General features: G+C 33.6%; 1 protein-coding gene across 2 annotated transcripts in view; it reads right to left on the reverse strand.

Moving 5' to 3' along the window:
* LOC126975890 (nephrin-like) overlaps window positions 1-11,159 on the reverse strand; it is a 271,190-nt gene extending 260,031 nt beyond the window's left edge. The window contains exon 1 of one of the 2 annotated variants that reach the window (XM_050823993.1): window positions 11,051-11,159. The gene's annotated coding sequence lies outside the window, so the exon portion shown is untranslated. Of the gene's footprint in view, window positions 1-11,023 lie in introns of both variants that reach the window. The other variant, XM_050823991.1, reaches the window with a different exon arrangement.
* Window positions 11,160-12,090: the final 931 nt, after the last annotated feature.

Genomic DNA, 12,090 nt, shown 5'->3' on the forward strand with positions numbered 1-12,090 from the left:
ATAAAATGTCATTGAATTACACGCTCACGAGAAATAACTTAAGGGTCATTTAATAAATAAAGGAATTTCATACACGTGAACAGAATAACGACAATACATTAATGTAGTTTCAATCATTGTTATTTTTGGAGTCTGTGTCAGCCAAGACAGATTTATAACTACATACATAGTTGTATGAGTGTGTGTGAGATGTGCTTGTGTCGCACGCACGACGTTACCTGACGAGAGGCGAGAGATAGGCATTTTTTTCTCAAAATTTCTTCCTGTAGAATTCTTTTTAATGTCATTTCTAATATTACTACCGCTAAATGGCGCTCTGACAGAGAGAATTAGAAGAAAGCCAATTTTCAATAAAACATTTAAATTATTATTATTATTAAACTTTATTATAAAAGTGTATACATTTGCACTTAAACCTATTATGTATCTTAAGAATAATTTCGTAATGTCGTAATAACTTGACTTTAATAATGTAGTATCTATTTTTGATTTCATTTTAGTTTGGAGAACTCTAAAAATAAGTTGATTAGTAAGTTTAATGGACAATTTTTTTTACTTTATAGGGCATATTTTTTTTGTTATTTTTTTATATATCTACACAAACAATTGCAAGCAACTATATAATTTTTATATTTTTATTGTTTCACTGCATTTTCATAATTTGCTATGAAATATGACAACGATATTTTTAATTTAAGCTTAGGCAGTATTTTAAGTGGTTCTTACACTCAAGAAAAATTGTGAGGAGTTCTTATATCACTGCAGTATTGAAATATTTTAAGGAATTAAATGAGGGATTATATTTGCAAGTGTACTTACGGAACCATTTAATTTAGATAAATATAGTATATTTATTTTAAATATATAATGCCAAGTCAAACAAAACATCACATCAATTGATTTTGTACCAATTGAATTTGGGTTCATCAATAATGGCTCTTATGCCCGTTACCAGTGTGCGCAGACCCTTATCAATATTCCTGAATTAACAATGGATTGACAATGATAATGCACGTCATTAAACGGACCCGCATGTTGTACAGCTTCATAATGTCTATTACAATAACCGAGCTTCATTCATAGTGAACGGATGCATAAGTTTTAAAATTAAAAGTTGACTTATAGTTTCTGCTTATATTTAGATGGTTTAAAGAATTTATTATCGATATCGATAAGTTAAGTTTATTTCGCTATTATTTTTTATTAATTAAATGTTTTTTTATTAAATGACAACCAGAATGCGTTGGAAATGTTAAGGCTTTCTATGTATTTTTATGACAATATGACGTAAAAAGATTGTTAACAATTACCACATAAAACTTAGACTTTTAGAAGACATATTATATGGATTGCTGTCTTTTAGAATCCAAATGTTTTGAGTTTTCTTTAGTCTTAATTCTGCCAATATTTGTCTTTCAACAAATCGACACGTGTTGCGCCTCTACACGAGGCATCCTCAGGAGATGTTGACTCGCCAAACTCTGGCATGAGACTGAGTCAGACAAATATTGGCGGAATAAACTCAAAACATTTGGGTAATTACGGATTTCCACAAAGTAACGCCTACTTCAATAAATATGGTCTTTTGGAATTGAATTTTTAAGAGATTATTTGCATTACTTAATACAAATTGGTTCAGTATATTCAAGTAATATGTAAAATGACAGACTTTTTTAAAGATAACGCTTTATTTTATTAATGAAATTCAACCTTTCTTATCATGTTATTTTATGTTATATTCTGTATCGAATTATGAATAAAAAATTTGCTTAGATATTTTATAATGTCTAGATAGAGTCTCTTAAACTAACTTTTCTTAAACAGGCCAGGAATATTAGTTTAGTGTGCATGACAAGCCGCGTCTTACACTTGCGGTTTGTATGACACTGTGTTAGTGTGCGTTCATTGCTCAAAATAGAGGCTAGCTCTACACTCATTTTTTTTCGACCTTTTCACAGCTGTCATAGTCTATCTAGACATATAAATGATCTGAGAAAATTTGAATATATTATGCGTGCCATGCTTTCAGTAAAGAACATTGATTTTATAAAATGCCTTAAGATTTTCGGTATGGTATATAATCAAATAATACATAAGTGATAGTAATGTGCTACTATTTTTAATTATTCTCATGCATATGCAATCATAGAAAGTAGGAATCACATATAGCATTTTTTTATGAAAATGAGGGACAAGATGAGCAGGACGTTCAGCTTATGGTAATTCATACGCCCTGCCCATAGCAATGCAGTGCCGCTCAGGATTATTGAAAAACCCAAAAATTCTGAGAGGCATTACTACTGCGCTCGTCACCTTGAGACATAAGATTTTAAGTCTCATTTGCCCAGTAATTTCACTAGCTACAGCGCCCTTCAGACCAAAACACAGTAATGCTTAGACTGCTTCACGGCAGAAAAAGGTACCCATAATCTAGCCGGCATCTGATGCAAACGAAGCTCCACTGGTTGCATAGACTATCAGCTCTTACAGTTTTATATAACGAATCTTTCTACAATCCTTCTCTCTGATTTCGTAGGCTATCAGTTTGTTAGAAATGCGTGATACCCATATATTCGTCTCATTGATTTATAGCCACCCTAATAATATGGTGTGATGTTAATGAACCCTTCCGTTCATAATAACATGGTACTATGACATTTAACAATAAATCATTATTTTCATTTAACCGTTGTTAAATTTGGTATCATGTCAAAATCGGTTTGTTATTTTCTTCAATATTACACAAATGTCCTACTATAATAATATTTTTAGTAACACGAACGCGTTCTCTACAAGGCTACGATTATATGTTTTGATACCTGTTTAATGTGTGTTTCCGGGTTAAATGTTTATTGAAAAATGAGAATTCTAAAGATATAATATAAATAAAGTGTTACGCTATTCCAGTTGCTAGTTACTAAAATAATAATTCCGAATAAGTTAATTGGTATTATAGTATATAATATAAAGCATAAAGTTGACATATTGCAGCGCAATCTACTATCTAACATAAATGGACATAGTATTTTCTTTGATAAACGTGATTGTGAAACATTTAAATTAAACACGACGTCAGCTGTACCTGAACACATAACAGACCGTCCAAACCACTACAGCTGCTTTGACCAACCAAAAGTTTTGTAAAATAGAATAGATGTCTCCCAAGTCTGGTATTTGAAGCTATTGAAAGTAAGAACCACCCAAATTTCAATAGAGAAGATTTTCTAAAATTAACTAACTCCTGGGTTCCAGTCATCTCTAAATTAAAACCCAAAACTACACATACCAATAAAGAACAGGACGCTGTCGTTAAATTTTGGCAATAATCATCTACCTACAGCAACCTCCGAGGCAATAAATGGCGCTAAACTTCATAATGACAACTATGACAAATACTACCGTGACTCATTTCATCCACAGTCCCCCTGAACGAGCCCTGGAAAAGTCTTGAAACGTCGGGTTAAATATACTTAATAATAACAAAATTGTAACTTTTACTTAAAAATCGAATGTAAAAACAAAGTTACAATTACACGCGGCTTAATCCTACAATAGTGTTTTATATAAATGGACATAATATTAATATGAAAATTAGAGGCAAGTGCGTTGAAATATAAATAAAAAACAAAAAATTAGAAACACACATTAGATGCACCGTCATATGAATCAAATTTAACTACTAGAGTTAATGAAACGAACGAAATTCTTGAGTGGCACGAATAAATAATGCACGAATTTGAATGCTTTGTTGTAAAAGATTGCATCCAACTTCAGACTAATTTTAGTTGTTGGCGTCGTATTACATTACGCTTTAACTATGTTCATATTGTAATGTAATGCATTACGTTATTTACTTCCGTTTCGTCACAGACTTTCAATAAAAAAATATGTATACTTATAAATGCCGGCTAGATTATTTAGTCATTATCTGCCGTGAAGCAGCAATAATGTGTTAGCATTATTGTGTTTCAGTCAGAAGGGCGTTGTAGATAGCGAAATTACTGGGCAAATGAGAGTTAACATCTTATGTCTCAAGGTGACGAGCGCAAATGTAGTACCGCCCAGATTTTTTGTTTTTTCAAGAATCCTGAGCTGCACTGCGTTGTAATGGACGAATCAATTACCATCAACTGAACGGCCTGCTCGTCTCATCATCATTATCTTCATAAAAAAGATATTTAATTATTAAGGCTTAGGTAATAAAAAGGTTTATTATTTTATGCTTTTCGGTTTTTTCGGTGGTTTAGTTTTTTTGTTAACTAGTTTTCATTTTATAATTGCTTGTCGCTATAATCTACTAATAGTAATTTGTAATAACATATCTAATTTTTATTTCTTCTTATAATGGCTTCCTCCCTTAGTAGTATTTATTGGAGTGAAAACAATCTATGGCTTTATCTGATCTAGAGTAAAATGTATTACACAAACCTCACATTGAACGAGCTTTAGCGGAGTGCAGATGCTAAGAGGTCGACACACAAGAGACTGACAGGTCTAAAGCTCATTCGTCGTGAAGTATCTAACATACAACTCACCATACAAACTGTGACTGAACAATAAATAACGCCTTTTTCCCCACCCTTAATGTAGGAATTTCACAAATGGACCAACTTTGAAGTATAACTCTATCCAATATAAAGATAAGTATCAAAATCTGACTATTCTGAAAAAGTTATATTTTTACATAAAACAAAATATATGCAATGACTTTTTTTTATGCAAAAGGAGGACTAACGAGTGTACGGGTCACCTTGAATTAAGTGATCACCGCTGTCCACATTCTCTTGCAACACTTCTTCATTGGCAACGTTCCTGTGATTCAACATCACAGGAACGTTGCCGGCCGTTAAGGAAGGTGTAAGCGCTTTAGCGCGAAACACCGCACAAGGAAGCTCATTCCACAGCTTTGTAGTACGAAAGCTCTTTGAAAACCGCACTGTGGAGGACCGCCTTACATCTAGATGATGGGGATGATATTCTAATTTGTGGCGTGTCGTTCGAAGGTGGAATTCGGCGGCAGGAATCAGGTGAAACAGCTCTTCAAACACTCCCCATGATAAATCCGGCAGAAGACACACAATGAAGCGAGCGACGTCTCTAGGTAACACCAAGTGATCCAGCCGTTCACAAAGCCCCGAAAATATGAGCTTCTCTGCGTTGCACGCGGTCAAATGGATCGAGCTGATACTGGGGTGCGCCAGACCAGATATGTCAACAATACTCCATGTTTGGCCGGACCTGCGCTTATTAGAGCTCTAGAATGTGGGCCAGCTTGAAGTAGTGCCGTGCTCTATTTATGAAGCCCAGCTTCTTCGAAGATGGATGTCCTCTTGCATAATATATATAATGGTAGTTTTGAGAGAAGCGCCTTGTACCATACACGATCAAAGGCCTTCGCTATATCCAGGCTAACTGCCAGACCTTTCTCCTTGCTTTTGATAGGCACCGCCTATCTATGTTTTAGGTATTCCAGAAGATCGCCTGCCGATCGACCATGGCGAAAGCCCTAATGTCGGTCGCTGATCAACTGGTGACCTTCTAGGTATACCAAGAGCTGGCGGTTAATTATGTCTCCATGATTTTGGAGAGCAGGGAGGTAATAGCAATAGGCCTGTAGTTTGCCTGCTGTTTGACTATCGATTTGATAATCTCCTCCGTTTTTTCCGTCGGTAAAGAAGAAACAAAAATTAAAGACTGAATTTTTATTTAATAAAAATCAAATCGTAGTTGATGATACGCTTCAAATACAACAAGTTTAGACAGACCCGATATTTTCGAATGAAACGAAGAAAAATCTGTAACAACCCTGTGTTCTAACGATTTCTCCAATATGTGTGTCTCAAAAAACAAGATACAAATTTTCAAGAAAAGAGCATAATCCCACCTTAAAGGCCGGCAACTAACCTCTTGTTTCTTGGTTTTGCGAATGTCCATGAGTGACTGTCTCACTGTGGTCTCACTAGGGTGTGCCCTATCAGTGAGCCTCTTGTCCTTTTGGGGACAAAAGGCTACTACTACTACTACGGGTATTCTTAACCAACTACAAAAATGGAGGAGGTTCTCAATTTGTCGGTATTTTTTTATGTTTGTTACCTCAGAACATTCGACTGGGTGAACCGATTTTTATAAGTCTTTTCTTATTTGAAAGCTTGCTGCTAGGTGCTTTCCGTGTGGTCTTTGGTCCAAATCTGACAATGGCATCCATGAGAAAGTCATTAAAGGCTTAAATTGACCATAAGTATGTACGTGACAAATTTACGAATAACTCAATATCACGCCATTAAAGATAGTTTAGTGAGAGTTTGGTTAGGTTCTGATTATGGGATCTATGACAAAGTAAAAGTCTGAAAAACAAGAATTACATCTGTACAAATTATAGCAACAGAAATAAAACCAAGCTAAAGCAAAATATAAAATCAACTCAAATACAATCTCCTAAAAATTTGAGTCGAATACGAGAAATAATCATTGGACTTTTCTAATCAAAAACGTTATGAAAATAAATCACATATATTTTAATTCAATCAAAGTGAATACCATACGTTTTTATTAACACTACGTACATATTTAAAAATAGAAACAGAAGCGTAAAGGATTGCTGTTGAAATTGTGTTTGCGTAGACATTAATTAGTTTTTTACGTCGACTGTTATGTTTAATACGAAAATTTAAGAATTGTTATAATTTTCACAGACAGGTTTTACATTTATTAGAGCATATTTTTTAAGATCGAATAGATATGATTGAAATGTTGCCTCTTGTTAATTATTTTTCTCACAATATATTCATCACCATCATCATCGTTTTAGCCGGAAAACGTCCACTGCTGGACAAAGGCCTCCCCCATAGATCGCTATGACGGTCGGTCCTGCACTGCTCTCATTCAACCTATTCCGGAAATCTTGATCACAATATATTATTTTCTATTAACTATAAATTAGATAAGTTAGATATTGTGGTCATTACTTGCAAGTATTTTTTTTATCAATATAATACTAATTCAGTCATATGCAATCATCGTAATCTTAGGCTTCTAATAAAACATACAATTCAAATAGTCCAACATAGCATTTTCCGTTTATAAAGTTTAAATGCAACAGAAGTTACGCTTAAGCAGTCCAAAAAATAAAAATAAAGCAAGATAAATTGTACCTTAGATTAAGGATTGGTGTCCGCTGCGCTCACACTTGATACCGCAGGCGTAGTCGCAATGTGCGGGTACTAATACTACGCCCAAGTGGGCGTGCTCGAGCCAGTCTTGAACAATATGTGACGTTGAATTGCCACATGTTTTGTTAAACTTTGCCCATAATTGAAACTAAAACGCCGGGTTGCGTAGTAAGTCCTTATAAAAATAATACTAATAGAAATAAGAAAGACAGTGGGATCCCATATCATCAGAAAGTATTATGTATTTAATTAATTCCAATGTAAAATAACACGAAGCGTATGTAACAAAATTTGGAAGACGCCACGCACACAAGCATCTAATAGTTGCCGTAATAAAAAGTCTGTTACTGTTCTTAGGTTGTGCGGTATATAGTTGGAGCGCAGCGGAGACCAATCCTTAATCTAAATACCAGCCATTGCGCTAAGATATAATAATCATACTTGTTTACGAATGACGAGTAAGATACTTATCTAAAAAGTCACTCCGTTACCGGACGAAAGTAATATATGATATTATTAGGGTTTGCAAATAAAAAATACAGTTCAGCAGCGATTCGCTAATAAAAACATCCAACTTTCCAACACTCCGTCAATGACGGTGTCAGTATCAATCAAATAGAACGCTGCACTAAGCATTGCCATGATATAAGATGTTGAAGAATCGATCTGTGCGATTAAAATTGGGTCTTTGTATTTATTAGTTCTAGGCTTAAACGACTTTTGTTTGAATTAATATCCAAATGAAAACTGTAACGCAAATCACTCTAAGCTCTGTGAACAGCTAGATCACTTGGCGTTGCGTAGAAACGCATTTATCTCGGTGAATATTCCAAAGAGCTGTTTCACCCTCCTCCTGCCCTTCACGCCACGCCATAAATTAGGATATTATCCCCATCATCTGGATGTGAGGCGGTCGTCCACGGTGCGGTTTTAAATGAGCTTTCTTCCAGGTACTATAAAGCTGTGGAATGAGCTTCCTTGTGCGGTGTTTCCGGGACAATACGGTAGGACGAGAAAGTACCCAAACCTTCAAAAAAGGCCCGCAAAGCTCCTGTGATTCCTATCCATTCCTACCAAGAGAATGTGGGTGGCGATGATCACTTAACACCAAGTAACCCGTACGCTCGTTTGTCCTCCTTACAAGAAGAAATTGTATTCGTCATTGAATAACTCAGTCACAGTTTGCTAATAAGGTATCATTCAAATAACAACTAAAAAAACTGACGTTAACAGCAATAGAATTTTCTATAGAAGCTTTGATGAATTTTGCTACATATAACATGAAAAAATAGCGATTATTTATCTCGAGGCACGTTATATTCAACACTACATCAACATTTATTATTTATTCTACCATACTAACGTGAAAAACGCAAATTACAAAACGAATGATAATAATAATACAAGACTCACGTGAATACGGCGAGAATTAAATTACACGAAATTCGTCTGATTGGTACTTACTTGATTAAAGGTACATCCGTACTTATCATAATATTATGTACGATATAGTCTAAGAGCTTAACATGAAAATGTGATAAGTAATTATAGTAAAAATTTCAATGGACAGTGTACATATAGGTTTTTGTAATTTGTCTTTAACCTTAAGGTGCATGAATTCGGGTGGATTATTACTATTTAATTATATGAGGACTATGAACATAACTGATTCAGTAGTTTAAGTTGTAAAATTAATTAGTTTAAGTTTTGCTTACGTTCATGTGATGATGTAAAGAGAGAATTATATTTAATTAATTATTATATTACTGAAATACACAGATAGTTTACTGCCTTAGAAAGTAAGTAAATAAGACTGAATAATATGTTAAACAAAGGTATTTAATATATCAAAATCGATTCCTTTTGAATTATTTTTGATGTCATTTCTAATATACATCTAGTATACTACTACCGCTTTGGAAATGAATGGCGCTCTGAGAGAAAAGAAGTGGCGCAAGAAACTCTCCCAACATTATTTTCTTCCGCTCTTTTTAAAGAAGAATACAATGTTGTATTGTCATTGCTATTGCTATAAAATAATCATTATCTCGTCCCAGGCTGTTGGATCACTTAGATATTTAGCTATGGATTAGTAGGATTTACGACAGAGCCATTTAAAAAAAAACATTTAAATTTATTTATAGATAACGCCTGAACATTGGCTGGGACTTTATTATAAAAGTGTATACATTTACCCTTAAAGCTATCACGTATCTTATGAAGCCTACTAGAATTAGTTACAAGCAATTCCATTTTTTCTAAAATCAATATTTTTTTTTATACTAGCTCTTTTACTATTAATACGATTGGAAGTTCTCCGCATGTCAGACACAGTGACGGAAACATCAAAGAAATGAAAAGCGGTGAACGAAATTTGGGTAAAGTTTCCCTTTAATATTTACATAAATTCATTAAACTCGGAAGTCCATATTATCGAGTGTGTAGGCATATAATTCAGTTTTATAATAATAAAAGTCATTAGGCCTATTTGTGTAAATTGTTAACCGACTTCAAAAAAGGAGGAGATTCTCAATTTGTCGGTATGTTTTTTTCTTTTTTATGTTCGTATTTTAAGACAATCTAATTATAGTTACGACTATTGTAATTTTTGGAGTCGGTGTCATCCAAGATAGGTTTGTAACTACATACATAGTTATAGGTGAGATGTGCTTGAGTCGTGAGGATGCGAGAGGCGAGAGCGGGTCGTGGCGGACGGACACCGATCCCAAAAATAACAATAATCGTAACTAGAATCAGATTAATTAATTTGATTGTATTAAAATACGCTATTAATTTTATACTTTTTAGTGCATGTGTTTTTGAAGTCGGTTGTTTTTTTGTTATTTTTTTTTTAAGATTAGGAGAGAAGGGTCAATAGTCATATTATATAAAATACTAACCAACCAGACAGACGCTGTTCTTTGAATAGAAAAAAATATTATGTAAGTACACAAATTAAACTATAAAACAAAATTAATAAACAATGCGCAACTCGAACCCGCGACCTCTCACGTTCCGTGCTCTTCCACTGAGCCAACCGTTCGAGTGACACAAAGTTCATAAATCTTCATATGTCTTCCTTCAACTCTTAGCTTCTGGCTTTATCTACAGGATCTACTTTACAGCTGATAGCAGGTTATTGCCTCAACGGAAGAGGTCGCGGGTTCGAGTTGCGCATTGTTTATTAATTTTGTTTTATAGTTTAATTTGTGTACTTACATAATATTTTTTCCTATTCAAAGAACAGCGTCTGTCTGGTTGGTGAGTATTTTATATAATATGACAATTGAACCTTCTCTCGTAATCCTAAAAAAAATATTTTAACAAAAAAACAACCGACTTCAAAAACACTATTCCAAAACAATATATATAACTCCTTTTCAGTATTCTTGGTACGCTTCCACGTAATGATAGTTTTAATTTTATGTAGTCGTAGTATTATCAATATAGTTATAAGATTTATTATATATATAACTTGTACTAAAAAGTATAAAAATAATTGCGTATTTTAATATGCTTACTTAAGTATCTGACAAGTGAATAGAATTCTATTCTGTGTTTATTTATTGTACGGATCCCTTCTTCTTCTGATTCTTTAATTTATTGTTAAGCAAGTAACTGGAAATTACATCAAAATCGGTCCAGCCATTCAGATCAAGCGGAACAAAGAGATAGAAAAACTATAATATTAAAAATAAACTTTCAATTAGACAAAAACCAGTTGGACTCTGCAACATATTATTAACTAGGTTCTACGTTTAACATTTGGAAAAAATATTTTATATATTATATAATATAAAAATATTGACTGAACGTAAGGAAGCAATACAACAAAAAGAATTAAAAATACTCACGCAAAGTAATTTCAATATATAATTTACCATTCAAATAGTATTTCGCACTATTAATAATTTATAGTTCACTTTGAAAATACGCACAGCTTCATACACTTCACAATATTCCAACACAACACACAAGCACCAACTAGAGCTTAAAATCAAAAGTAGTAGGGTTTGTCCAAAGTAGTCCCAAAGCCCGGCCAATTACAACTAATTGTATTGACCTAACCTAACCCGAGCGAGCTAATTCCGTAGAATGATGTATGCACCCGCTTTATCAATTATGATTATGTATGCGTTAAATTGGATTTAAGTGTTTATAATTTATATAATTAAGGCTGTCTTGCTAAATAAGTTGAGAAACTGCTTTATTATTTATACTCTTGAAGTATGATTGTGTCATAATATGTGTGGTGATATGATTGTGATAGAATGGTTTCTTGAGAAGGGCGGTGATGGCCAAGTCGGAAAGTACGAGACTTAGAGAAAAGTCGTGAAAGGACTCATGCCCTCGGTTTATAAGAAATCAATAACTGCATTTTTTTTTTCATTTTCTTGAACTTTTGATAGAAATCGACCCGAATGATAGTTCAAAAAATTACATCCTGTGTTATTGGACCGATAGACTATGTTGTTGATAAGGGTCAATCTTTGCAAAAATATATTAAACTAAAAATGAAAGGAAATACTATTATTTACAATTTTTTTCCTATCTCACTTTTACCTAACTAATAAGTTGCACAAAATGGTTTCCTTTGATTCCAATGCATAAGTTTATACGTCTCTCTAATGACCTTAGTTTGAATAGTAGGTGAGATTTCTTCCGTAAAAAAATAATAAAACAAAAAAAAATTGGTATTTCCTTTCATTTTTAATAATATATTTCATTCAGTCCATTGGTCCAATAATACAGGCTGTAATTTTTTTTGAAAAATCATTCGGGTCGAATTTCGGAAAAAGTTCAAGAAATTCAAAAAAACTTAATATGCAGTTATTGATTTCTTATAAATCGAGGGCATTACTCCTTTCACGACTTTTCTCTAAGTCTCGTAATTCCGACTTGGCCATCACCGCCCTTCTCA

This window comes from Leptidea sinapis, chromosome 38 (genome assembly GCF_905404315.1).
Source record: "Leptidea sinapis chromosome 38, ilLepSina1.1, whole genome shotgun sequence".
NCBI lineage: Eukaryota > Metazoa > Arthropoda > Insecta > Lepidoptera > Pieridae > Leptidea > Leptidea sinapis.